Below are 12,055 nucleotides of genomic sequence, written 5' to 3' on the forward strand. Positions count from 1 at the left end.
TTACCTGGAGGCATGCAGGACACCCTCCTCACTGCACCCAGCCTCTCAGATGGAGGGGAACAGGCTCCCTTACCAAGGATGAGAATTATAGCATTACTGGAGAAAATATAGAAGCATATCTCTTTGGCCCTGCAACTCTACCTCTAAAAATTTATGGAAAATAATAGTAGCTCAGAGTCCGCCCGTGGGCCTGGTGGCTTCAGATGTGTTCACCCTGCCCAGCTCCTGCCTGCCTCTGCTGCCCCCATAGCTGGCCCGGGCTCCCCGCCCCGCTACCAAGATGGTGATGTGCTCCTGCCAGGAGAAGGCTCAGAAGCTGAACGAGCAGAAGCAGCTTATCCTGCCCCAGTTGCTGAGGGAGGAGGAGAGGTATTACTCGAATTGCAAGGCCAAAGGTCCGTGATGGGCTTCCTGGAATATTGGTGTGTTTATTTGCATCACATGTGCTAGAATCCATAGAAATCTTGGAGTTCATATATGCACGGTCAAGTCGTTCAACCTAGACCAGTGGACACCAGAACAGATACAGTGCATGCAAGATATGGGAAATATGAAAGCAAGACTACTCTATGAAGCCAATCTTCCAGAGAACTTCTGAAGATCACAGACAGATCAAGCAGTGAAATTTTCATCAGAGATAAACATGAGGAGCACCTATCTGGCTCAGTGGGTGTAGCGTGCAACTCTTGATCTTGGGGTTGTGAGTTTGAGCCCCACATTGGTTGTAGAGATTACTTAAAAATAAAATCTTTAGGGGCATGTGGGTGGCTCAGTTGGTTAGGCATCTAACTCTTGGTTTTGGCTCAGATCATGATCTCAGGGTCGGGAGATGGAGCCCCACAGCGGGCTCCATACTCAGCATGCAGTCTGCTTGAGATTTTCTCTCTCCGTCTGCCCCCCCTCCGCTTGCACGCTCTCTCTCTTTCTCTCTCTCTCTAAGATAAATAAATAAAATCTTTAAAAATAAAATATAATCTTCAAAGAAAAGAAATAAATATGAAAAGAAGATAAAAGTCCAATAGCTATCACAAATAAAGAAAATTGGGGGGAAAAGGAAGAGAAAAAGAAAAGGAACCAGAAAAGCCTGCAGAACCTCTTACAACTGAAAAACTGCAGAAGAAAGATCAGCAGTTGGAGCTTAAACAAAACTACCAGCTCTAAAAAAGCTGCAGAGCCCACTGTTGAACTTTTAGGACTTGATGGCCCTGCTGAGGCCCCGGTGACCAATGGGAGCACAGCCATGGCGCCAGCCCTGAATGATGATCTGGACATCTTTAGACCAACGATTTTTTTTTTAAAGATCTATTTATTTAGGGGCGCCTGGGTGGCTCAGTCATTAAGCGTCTGCCTTCAGCTCAGGTCATGATCCCGGGGTCCTGGGATCGAGCCCCACATCGGGCTCCCTGCTCAGCGGGAAGCCTGCTTCTCCCTCTCCCTCACTTGTGTTCCCTCTCTCGCTGTGTCTCTCTCTGTCAAATAAATGAATAAAATCTTTTAAAAAAAAAGATCTATTTATTTATTTGGAGGGGAAGGGCAGAGGGAGAGAGAGAGAGAATCTCAAGCGGATTCCCCATTGAGCACAGAGCCCTGACACGGGGCTCAATCCCACAACCCTGAGACCGTGACCTGAGCCAAAATCACAAGTCAGACGTCTAACAGATTGAGCCACTCAGGTGCCCCCTGGATCTGTATCTGTTCACTGAGCAAGCTACAAGATCAGAAGAGGTACCAGAGAAACAAACTCTCCAAGACTCCATCTTATCTCCGTATGGCACAGGAAACATTCAGCAGCAGAGGACTCCTGGTGTGTTTATGGGACCCACAGATACACCATTGACCTCACAAGCACCAACTGCACTTCACGGCTTTCCATTGGTGGGTGTGCCCATGCCTGCACCCGCGGTTCCCAGCCTCCCGGGAAATGTAATGGGACAGAGTGCAAGCATGAGGGTGGGCATACACGTGCCCAGCGGGCTTATGTATGATGCCACTTCCTCCAAATGTGGTTGGCCCCTAAGGAGGAATGGTGTGGCAAATGGGTGCTCCCCAGAGTAAGTTTGGCCTGCCACGAGCTCCACAGGCACAGCGGAACCTCTTGCAGATGAATCAGCAAACGGTTGCCATGAGTATCAGCAGTACAAACTTTACAGCGGGCTTTGGCCAACTCCCGAACACAAGAGCAGGTTGGTCTGGAAGCTCATCTGGTCAGGCTCTCAGCACACAGCTGTGGAAATGAAAACTGCAGTGCAAGTTTCATCCAGAACTACCACCTGACATGCCTTGCTAAAATGCATCTAGTTCCCCTGTTTATCCATGTACATATACTTTTTTCTTTTTCCCCATTTGTTCATATTAAGAATTATCTGATATTGACTGTTTTGGTCTGTACTGATTAAATTTGATATGAAAAGAAAAAAAAAGGAGAAGAAGAAGAACAGTAGCTCAAATATAGAGATGTGTGTAGGAGGATACTAGCCCCAGTCTTTCTGTAATAATGAAAAATTGGAGACAAGCTCAATTTTCTTTATCTTAGTTCCTGAAAGTAGACTCTTTTCTTTGCCTTAGCTCCTAATATCAGTGTCTTGCCTGCCTCCCAGACCCATCTGCCTGAAGGACCAGATAATCAGTTGCTAATTGGCTTCCTCCCAGGGCTCTTAGCATCCCTGCATTTTCCAGCTGTGTTTGTACAAGGATCCAGAAGGCTCTTGTGTGTCAGAGAAGGTCCTGGGGCAGAAAGCAGAGGGTGCAAGGCATGCACTTGAGTTGGGACCCTTTTTCCCTAGCCACAGCTGAAATAGAGTTAGGCCAAAGGGAGGGTGGTCTTCAGCATGATAGTGTCTTCAGCGTGTTCTGGTTTAGGCCAAAAGTTCCAGGGACTTAACACCTCCGGAGCAACCCTCCTACTGAGAGATGGGAGTGGGTGGATAAATGCCTTATGTAGTAGGCATCTTCCAAGATGGGCTCCAGTGACCCCTGTTTCTTGGTACTCACACTCTGTGTAGTTCCTCCCCCACTGAAAATGGCTGAGCAGGGGCACCTGGATGGCTCAGTCAGTTAAGTGTTTGACTCTTGATTTTGGCTCAGGTCATGATCTCAGGGTCATGAGATTGAGCCCTGCACTGGGACTCTGTGCTGGACTTGTGGATCCTGCTTGGGATTCTCTCTCTCCCCTCTCCCTCTGCCTCTCCCCCCTCCCACTCACAATCATGCTCTAGAAGGAAAGAAAGAAAGAAAGAAGAAAGAAAAAAAAGAAAGAAAGAAAGAAAGAAAGAAAGAAAGAAAGAAAGAAAGAAAGAAAGAAAGAAAGAAAGAAAGAGAGGAAATGGCTGAACTATACAATAGAATGTTACAGAAATGACAACATATAATATCCAAGGCTAGATCATAAAAGAATTGCAGCTCCTGCCTTATTCCTTTTTGGATCTCTTGTTCTTGGTGGAAGCCAGCTGCCATGTTATGAGGATGCTCAAGCAGCCCAGCGGAAGGTGCATGTGGCAAAAAACTGAGGACTCCTGCCAACAACCAATGCTCCCTTGTCAGGCATGTGAGCCAGTTTGGAAGTGGATCCTCAAGCCCAGTCAAACCTTCAGATGATTCCAGCTTCATGAGGGACCCTGAGCAGAACCTTGAGCCAGAACCACCCAGTTGAGCTCCTCCTGGATTCCTGACCCTCAAAAACAGTGTGATATAACAAATGTTTATTGTTTTAAGCTGCTAAATTTTGGAGTGATTGGTTATACAATACTGGCTAACTAATATTCTCATATATTCCTGGTAGGAATGGAAAATGGTGTAGCCACTTTGGAAAACAGTTTGGTGGTTCCTCAAATGATTAAATATAGAGTTACTGGTGGCTCAGTCGGTTGAGCATCTGACTCTTGATTTCAGCTCAGCTCATGATCTCAGGGTGGTGGGATGAAGCCTTGCCTCAGGCTCCGTGCTTGGCATGGAGTCTGCTTGAGATTCTCTACCTCTCCCTCTCCCTCTGCCCCTCTCCCCATTCATGTGTGCACTTGAGCACTCTCTCTCTCTCAAATAAACGAATAAAATCTTTAAATAAATAAATAGGGGTGCCTGGGTGGCTCAGTCATTAGGCGTCTGCCTTCAGCTCAGGTCATGATCCTAGGGTCCTAGGATCGAGGCCCACATCGGGCTCCCTGCTCGGCGGGAAGCCTGCTTCTCCCTCTCCCACTCCCCCTGCTGTGTTCCTGCTCTCGCTATCTCTCTGTCAAATAAATAAATAAAATCTTTAATAAATAAATAAATATAGCATTACCATATAACCCAGCAATTCCACCCCAAGTATATATCCAAGAGAAATGAAAACATATGTCTGCAGAAAAACTTGTACATGAATGTTTACAGCAGCAATACTCATGATAGTCAAAAGGCAGAAATAATCTACATGTCCATCAATAGACAAATGGAAAAACAAAATGTGATATATTCATACAATGGAATATCATTTGGCCATAAAAGGGAATGAAGTAGAGATACATGCTGTAGCTTGAACTGGCCTTGGAAAGTGAAGGAAGTCAGTCACATATGAAATGTCCAGAATAGGCGAATCTGTAAAGACAGAGAATAGGGGATTTATATATACATGTGTATATATAGTATATCTATTTTTTCTTTTTTATATAAGTACACATATTTATAGTATGTATATAGTATAAATTTTTTTCTTTTTAAAATATTTTTTAATTTAAATTCAATTAATTAACATATGTATTATTTGTTTTAGGGGTACAGGTCTATGATTCATCAGTCTTATTAATACTCATTGCTCATTACAACACATACCCTCCCCAATGTCCATCACCCAGTCACCCCATCCCTCCCACCACCTCCCCTCCAACAGCCCTCAGTTTGTTTCCTATGATTAAGAGTCTCTTATGGTTTGTCTCCCTCTCTGGTTTCATCTTGTTTCATTTTTTTCTCTCTTCTCCTACGACTTTTGGCCTTGTTTCTTAAATTCCACATATCAGTGAGAGCATATGATAATTGTCTTTCTCTGGTTGACTTATTTGGCTTAGCATAATACCCTCTAGTTCCACCCACGTTGTTGCAAATGGCAAGATTTCATTCTTTTGGATGGCTGAGTAATAATATTCCATTGTGTGTATATACCACATCTTCTTTATCCATTCATCTGTTGATGGACATCTGGGCTCTTTCCATATTTTGGCTACTGTGACCACTGCTGCTATGAACATTGGGGTGCATGTGCCCCTTCAGATCATTACATTTGTTTCTTTGGGATAAATACCCAATAGTGCAATTGCTGGGTCATAGAGTAGCACTTTTTTTTTTTTTAACTTTTTGAGGAACCTCCATATTATTTTCCAGAGTGGCTGCACCAGCTTGCATTCCCACCAACAGTGTAGGAGGGTTCCCCTTGCTCCGCATCCCTGCCAACATTTATCGTTTCCTGACCTGTTAATTTTAGCCATTCTGACTGGTGTGAGGTGGTATCTCATTGAGGTTTTGTTTTGAATTTCCCTGATGCCAACTGATGTTGAACGTTTTTTCATGTGTCTGTTGGCCATTTGGATGTCTTTGCAGAAATGTCTGTTCATGTCCTCTCCCCATTTCTTGATTGGATTATTTGTTCTTTGGATGTTGAGTGTGATAAGTTATTTATAGATTTTGGATACTAGCCCTTTATCTGGTAAGGCATTTGCAAATATCTTCTCCCATTCTGTCGGTTGTCTTTTGGTTTTGTCGACTGCTTCCTTTGCTGCGCAAAAGCTCTTTGTCTTGACGAAGTCCCAATAGTTCATTTTTGTCTTTGTTTCCCTTGCCTTTGGTGATGTTTCTAGGAAGAAGTTGCCGCGGCTGAGGTCGAAGAGGTTGCTGCCCGTATTCTCCTCAAGGATTCTGATGGACTCCTGTCTCACATTTAGGTCTTTCATCCATTTTGAGTCTATTTTTGTGTGTGGTGTAAAGAAATGGTCCAGTTTCATTCTTCTGCATGTGGCTGTCCAATTTTCCCAACACCATTCATTGAAGAGACTGTCTTTTTTCCACTGGATATTCTTTCCTGCTTGAGACAGAGAAGAGGTTACTGGTTGCCTAGGCTGAGGTGGGGGGATGGGGTGACAGCTAAAGGTACAGGATTTCTTTTTAAGATTACAAAAATCTCGGGCACCTGGGTGGCTCAGTGGTTAAGCGTCTGCCTTCGGCTCAGGTCATGATCCCGGGGTCCTGGGATGGAGCCCTGCATCGGGCTCCCTGCTCATTGGGAAGCCTACTTCTCCCTCTGCCTCTCTCTCTCTGTCTCTCATGAATAATAAAAAAAAAAATTACAAAAATCTTCTAAAATTGACTATGATGATAGCTACACATATTTGTGAGTAAAACAAAAACTACTGAATTATCTACTTTTAATGGGTGAATTGTGTATGTGAATTACATTGTAGTAAAACTGTTTAAAAAGCTAATGATGAACGGGCGCCTGGCTGGCTCAGTCAGTAGAGTGTGTGACTTTGATCTTAGGGTCGTGAGTTCAAACCCCACGTTTGGCGTGGAGCCTACTTTAAAAACAAAAACAAAAAACTGATAACGAATACACCACAGCTTCCTTCCCGTTGGTGGGACAGCTCTGAGGCACGTTCCACACAGTCTCTCAGAACATCCCCTATAGGACTGAACCTGTTTCCCACAGCCGTGACATGCCCATTAATATGCACTGTATTTTCTTTCCTTTCTTTTTGATCTCATTTCTCCGCCCTATGCTTTCTGGGATCACATCTCAAATAAACTACTTCACTCGGTCTTGCCTCAAGGTTTGCTTTTGAAGGAACCCAAACTAAAGGAAGCGTGTTCTTTGGGTCAGACGTCATGGGGCCGACTCTGCACCCATCCATGGACAATCCGGGCGGGAGGGCTGGGCCCACTGGCGGACTGTCCAGGGCGAAGGCTTGAACCAAAGTCCAGAACAGTCGCAGAGCTGGCCTCCATCCCCACCACAGCACGCCCGACATGAGCCTGTTATGATTCGCCCACGCACACACACACGCACGCACGCACACACACACGCACGCACACGCGCGCACGCACACACACGCACACACGCGCACACACACACGCACGCACGCACACACACACAGGCCTGGGACAGTTAACCCAGCCTGTGACTGCCCTTGACCCCAGAGTCAGGCTGTTGTGGGACATGTTCATTTCCCCTTTGGCTTGTTTTGCCTGTCCCTGTGGCTGGGCATCATCTGGCCACACAAACCACCAAAACAGAGAACAAGAGGCTACGAAGGGCTGGGTGGGACACAGCAGGACACACTCTGTAGGGAGGGTCTTCCCTTCAGTGGTGACCCAGAGGTATCTGATTGGGGTGGGGGGTAGATTCCACAGCTAAGACTTGAAATTGAAGAACCAGGAACACCCCGGGCAGCCCCCGGGGCAAAGGACCAGTGTGGGAAGGTACCTCCTGCACGGTGAGGCCCAGGTCCAGGTTGACCGTCAGACTGCAGAGGGAACACACCAGCCTCCAGGCCCAGACTGGGAAATGGGTGCCTGGAATTTTATTCTTTCCCTAATTTAGGCCAGCTCAGCCTCAGTCAAATGCCATCATCTGTAAGCAAAAGACAGTTGCAGATGTTAATGCTTCCGGCACTCACACACAGGGTTGCCCAAAGCAACAGAACAAAAGAGCTCTGACTGGCTCAAAGATTTCATGAGTTGGTCCTGGAATAAGAACTTTGATTTCATTTTTTTATGTATTTTACTGTGATGCTTAGTTTAATGTGTCAGATTGGCTAGGCTATAGTACCCAGTTATTTATTCAAACACGAATATAAATGTTGCTATAAAGGCATTTGTACATGTGGTTAACATCTCCAAGGAGTTGACTTTATTACCCTCCATAATGAGGGTGGGCCTCGTCCCATCAGTTAAAGGCAGTAGTAGCAAAAGCTGAGGCTTCCCTGAGAAGTTTAGCAGCATTCACTCCCACCTGAGTTTTTAGCCTGCTGTGTAGATCTCAGACTTGTCAGCCCTCACAATCACATAAGGCAATTCCTTAAAAAATAAAAGAATAAATAAGATGGGGCGCCTGGGTGGCTCAGTCAGTGAAGCGTCTGACTCTTGATTTCGGCTCAGGTCATGGTCTCAGGGTTGTGAGCTCGAGCACCACGTCAGGCTCCATGCTCAGTGCAGAGTGTGCTTGAGATTCTCTGCCTCTCCCTTGCCCTCTGCCCCTCCCCCTGCTCTCTCACTCTCTCTCTCTCTCTCTGAAATAAATAGATAAAATCTCCAAAAAAATACATACACACACACACACACACACACACATATATATATGTGTGTGTGATATACATATATATCACCTATTGGTTTTGTTTTTCTGGAGAGCCATGACTGATACATTTACCCTCAGAAGAAGATAGGCCTGAGAGGGGCTGAGTTGTGGGACATCAAAGACAGACTCCAACTTTTAGGGGCACAAGTGTCTCTCCTGGGGGAGACAATGCCAAGGTCACAGGGAAGCAGGTGGGGGATTTGCTGAAACCCTGCAGCTCTGCACCCATAAAATGCATCCTGCTGTTGGTTTAACCAAATTGGCTAGAGAACTGAAAGTAACTCCCATAACGCTATCCCAAGACAGTACTACAAATGGAAAATATAGAAACCACTCAAAGGATTCACAAAATCCAGGTCCCATAGCCAGCTCCCACATAACTCAGACCAGGTCACAACACGGCCCTGATGAAAATCCTCCTATTTATTTTAGAGTAAACCCAAGCTTAGCTCAGCCTGCAGCCCAGCCTTGCCCGCTTCTGCTCACCTTCTCCTTCCCTTTATTCTGCCAGACCACTCTCTGCCACCTCAGGACCTTTGCACATGCCATTTGCTTTCTTCACTTGGCACTTTCTCATCCTTCAGGGCTCTGAGATGGCTTCCCTGACCACATATTCTGACATGCCCCCCTCTACCCCCAAACCCATCTGCTATGTCCCCTGTTTATGCCCTTCATAGAACTTACCACAGTTTGGAATGACCTTATTTGTTTGTTTTCATGTTTATTGCCTGTGTCCTCACTCTGGCCTGGAAGTTCCAGGAGAATGTGCCCATCTCATTCTCTTGTATCTTCTCAGTACCAGGTCATAGGAGATAGCACCTCATACGTATTGAGTGAAGGAGTGATTCCTCAGCAAATAAGCTCGTCCATGTTTAGGTCAGGGCCCCTCCCTACCTTCCCACAGTGCCCTGGGCTGACTCATCCTGTCCCTTGGTGATCCATAGTAGAGCCTTGGCATCTAGCCGTCCAGGAGTTTGGACCTGTGCCGGCAGGGTGAAGAACTTGGATACTCGCACAGGGTTACAAGGTTGAGCTAAAAAGAGAGTCTTGTCACTGAACAAGGCAGAATTGAACCAAGCCCCGAAGAGCGTTCTAGGGAGAGACAACAATGAGGGGAAAGGCCACAGGGCAGCATCTCTAGGGACTGATCCAAAGCCACAGCACCAACACTATGAGCCAGGAGGAGAGTGGCATGAGCTGAGGGAGGGCAGGGCCTGAGAGCAGACTGAGAGCCACCGGGGGATTCTCAGTAGGGAAATGAGACGGTCTGGTCCACACACTGAAAATCCAGATGATTTCTGGGCTGAGGGAATGGGGAGTAGGGGTGAAAAGGAGACATTTTTTCATACTATGGTATCGGCTAGACTGCTAGATTTTTTTTCACTCTGTATATGTATCGCCTTGAAATTTAAGCAGACAATCACTCAGGCTGCTAGGAGGAGCCAGGACGACAAGAGGTTGAGGGGACTTTGGTGAGGGCCTGTGGTAGAGACCGTAAGCTGCCCGCCGGACACCCAATCTCTTCTCCCCCTTTCCTCCCTGACAGACCCTACTCTCTGCTCTCCCAAGTGACCATTTACGTAAACAGCATGCTTCCAGCTAAAAGACTATGTTTCCCAAAGAAGAGCTGCCATTGAGTAGAAGCTGTTGAGTGGGACTTTTTAAAAGAGGGACAGGCGGGGCGCCTGGGTGGCTCAGTCATTAAGCGTCTGCCTTCAGCTTGGTCATGATCCCAGGGTCCTGGGATGGAGTCCTGTGTCTGGCTCCCTGCTCAGGGGAAGTCTGCTTCTCCCTCTCCCTCTCCTCCTCTCTCCTGCTTGTGCTCTCTCTCACGCTCACTCTCAAATAAATAAATAAAATATTTTAAAAAAATGAGAGGGACAGGCGACTGACTGACAAGGGCTATTTTTACCCTCTTCTGCTTTCCTTGGATTTGGCCCTTTGTGACCTCAACTTCATGGGGTTATTTTCAGCAGGAGCCCCTTAATCCTAAGTCACAGAAGCAAACCTACAGCTTTGCATGTGCCTCCCAAGCCCCTGAGAGTCATTGGTTCTGATAATTTCTTGGCTGTGTAACTTCAGAACCCCTGCCCATGCTGTGAAGGCCAACATCTGTCTCCAAAACTCCATGAGCCATTTCCACCCCTAATTTCACTTGTGTTATGTTCCCTCTGCTTTCCCGGCACCAGGGAGTTTTCCTTTCTTAATTTGAACCTGGTTAAGTATTCAAAAGTTTATTAATTTTTTTTAAGATTTTATTTATCTGACAGACAGAGACCTAGCGAGAGAGGGAACACAAGCAGGGGGGAGTGGGAGAGGGAGAAGCAGGCTTCCCGCGGAGCAGGGAGCCCGATGCGGGGCTCGATCCCAGGACCCTGGGATCATGACCTGAGCCGAAGGCAGATGCTCAACATCTGAGCCACCCAGGCGCCCCTCAAAAGGTTATTTTACTGTATTTTATTCAACATCCCCATGTATAGTCACTTCTCGCATACGGCCTTATTTTCTTGTCCATCTATAGCGCACGATTTAACAATTAATTGCGTACCACCTGTCCATTGCTTCAGTGGATGCGTTTTGTCTCCCCAACTATATGTAGATGCTCCCACTTAGGGGCTGAATTATGTTCCTGCAAAATTCACACATTGAAGTCCTAACCCCCTGGTTCGTGCGACCATATTTGGAGATAGGGTCTTTAAGGAGATAATTAAGGTTAAATGAGGTCCTTGGGGTGGGCCCTAATCTGATATGACTGGTGTCCTCATAAGAAGAGGAGATCAGGACGCAGATGCCCAGAGGAAGACCCCGCGAAGACACAGGGCTTGGAAGATGGTCCTCATCAAGCCGAAGAGAAAGGCCTCAGAAGACACCAACCTTGATAACATTGATCTTGAACTTCCAGCCTCCAGAACAGGAAGAGAATTCGTTTCTGCATTTAAGCCCCCCCCCCAGTCTGTGGCACTTGGTTATGGCAGGGAACTAGTACACCCCATTCTTTCATTTGAGCACCTATTATGAGCAGGGCTCAGTGGCTACGTACTGTTGTCTGCTTCCCAGGCCCACTTTCCTTTCCCAGCAACTGTCGTGCTGGTCTGCAGTGGAAGTGTGAGCCAGCTGGTCTCCATCAGCTATTTATAAACCATCCCAGCCCCCGTGCCTGCTCCCCTTCTGCCTCAGACCCCTGTTTCTGAGCTGCGGCCTGACCCTCTGCCCTCCCTCCAGAGAGTCACGCTCTCCCTCCCTGGGAGTGGTCCTCAGAGAGGCTTCCCTGACTCTCCGACCCTCCGGCTCTCTGAGAACAGCATCCAGGCTCAGCTCTCCCCACCCAACCCTGCCTTCTCCCTAGCCCTGAATTTCCACGTGGCCTTGTGGCCACAGCCGCAGGCTGGTCTTCCCCTCACTTTCAGCAGGAACAGCTTCTTCCCAACTCCGGCTCCGGTGACCAGGCCTGTTCTCCCAGCCACGCCTGTCTCTGCCCTGGGCACTTCCCCTCCGCCCCCCCGGACCCCGCTTGGGCAAGGGCCTCTTTTCCCCTGAAGGTCCTCCTTAGGGGAACTCAGAGGGTTTGCTGAGCAAGTAAAAGGGAAGAAGGGCACAGTACTAGCTGGGAGGGGGGCAAGTTCTTCTCCCCCCAGTTAGAGGGTAGGAGGGAGGAGCAGGCAAAGCGAGGAGAGGATAGGGAGGTCAGTGGGTCCAAGGGCAGCAGGGTCCATCTCCTGTGTCCTGGCAGTGCCCCTGGGG

At 47.3% G+C, this 12,055-nt stretch overlaps 1 pseudogene; it reads left to right on the top strand.

The window, feature by feature from the left end:
- The first annotated feature begins 280 nt into the window (after nucleotides 1-280).
- Nucleotides 281-2,236, top strand: LOC113920796 (annotated as a pseudogene).
- Nucleotides 2,237-12,055: the final 9,819 nt, after the last annotated feature.

The sequence above is a fragment of the Zalophus californianus genome, chromosome 3 (assembly GCF_009762305.2).
Source record: "Zalophus californianus isolate mZalCal1 chromosome 3, mZalCal1.pri.v2, whole genome shotgun sequence".
In the NCBI taxonomy this organism is placed as follows: Eukaryota; Metazoa; Chordata; class Mammalia; order Carnivora; family Otariidae; genus Zalophus; species Zalophus californianus.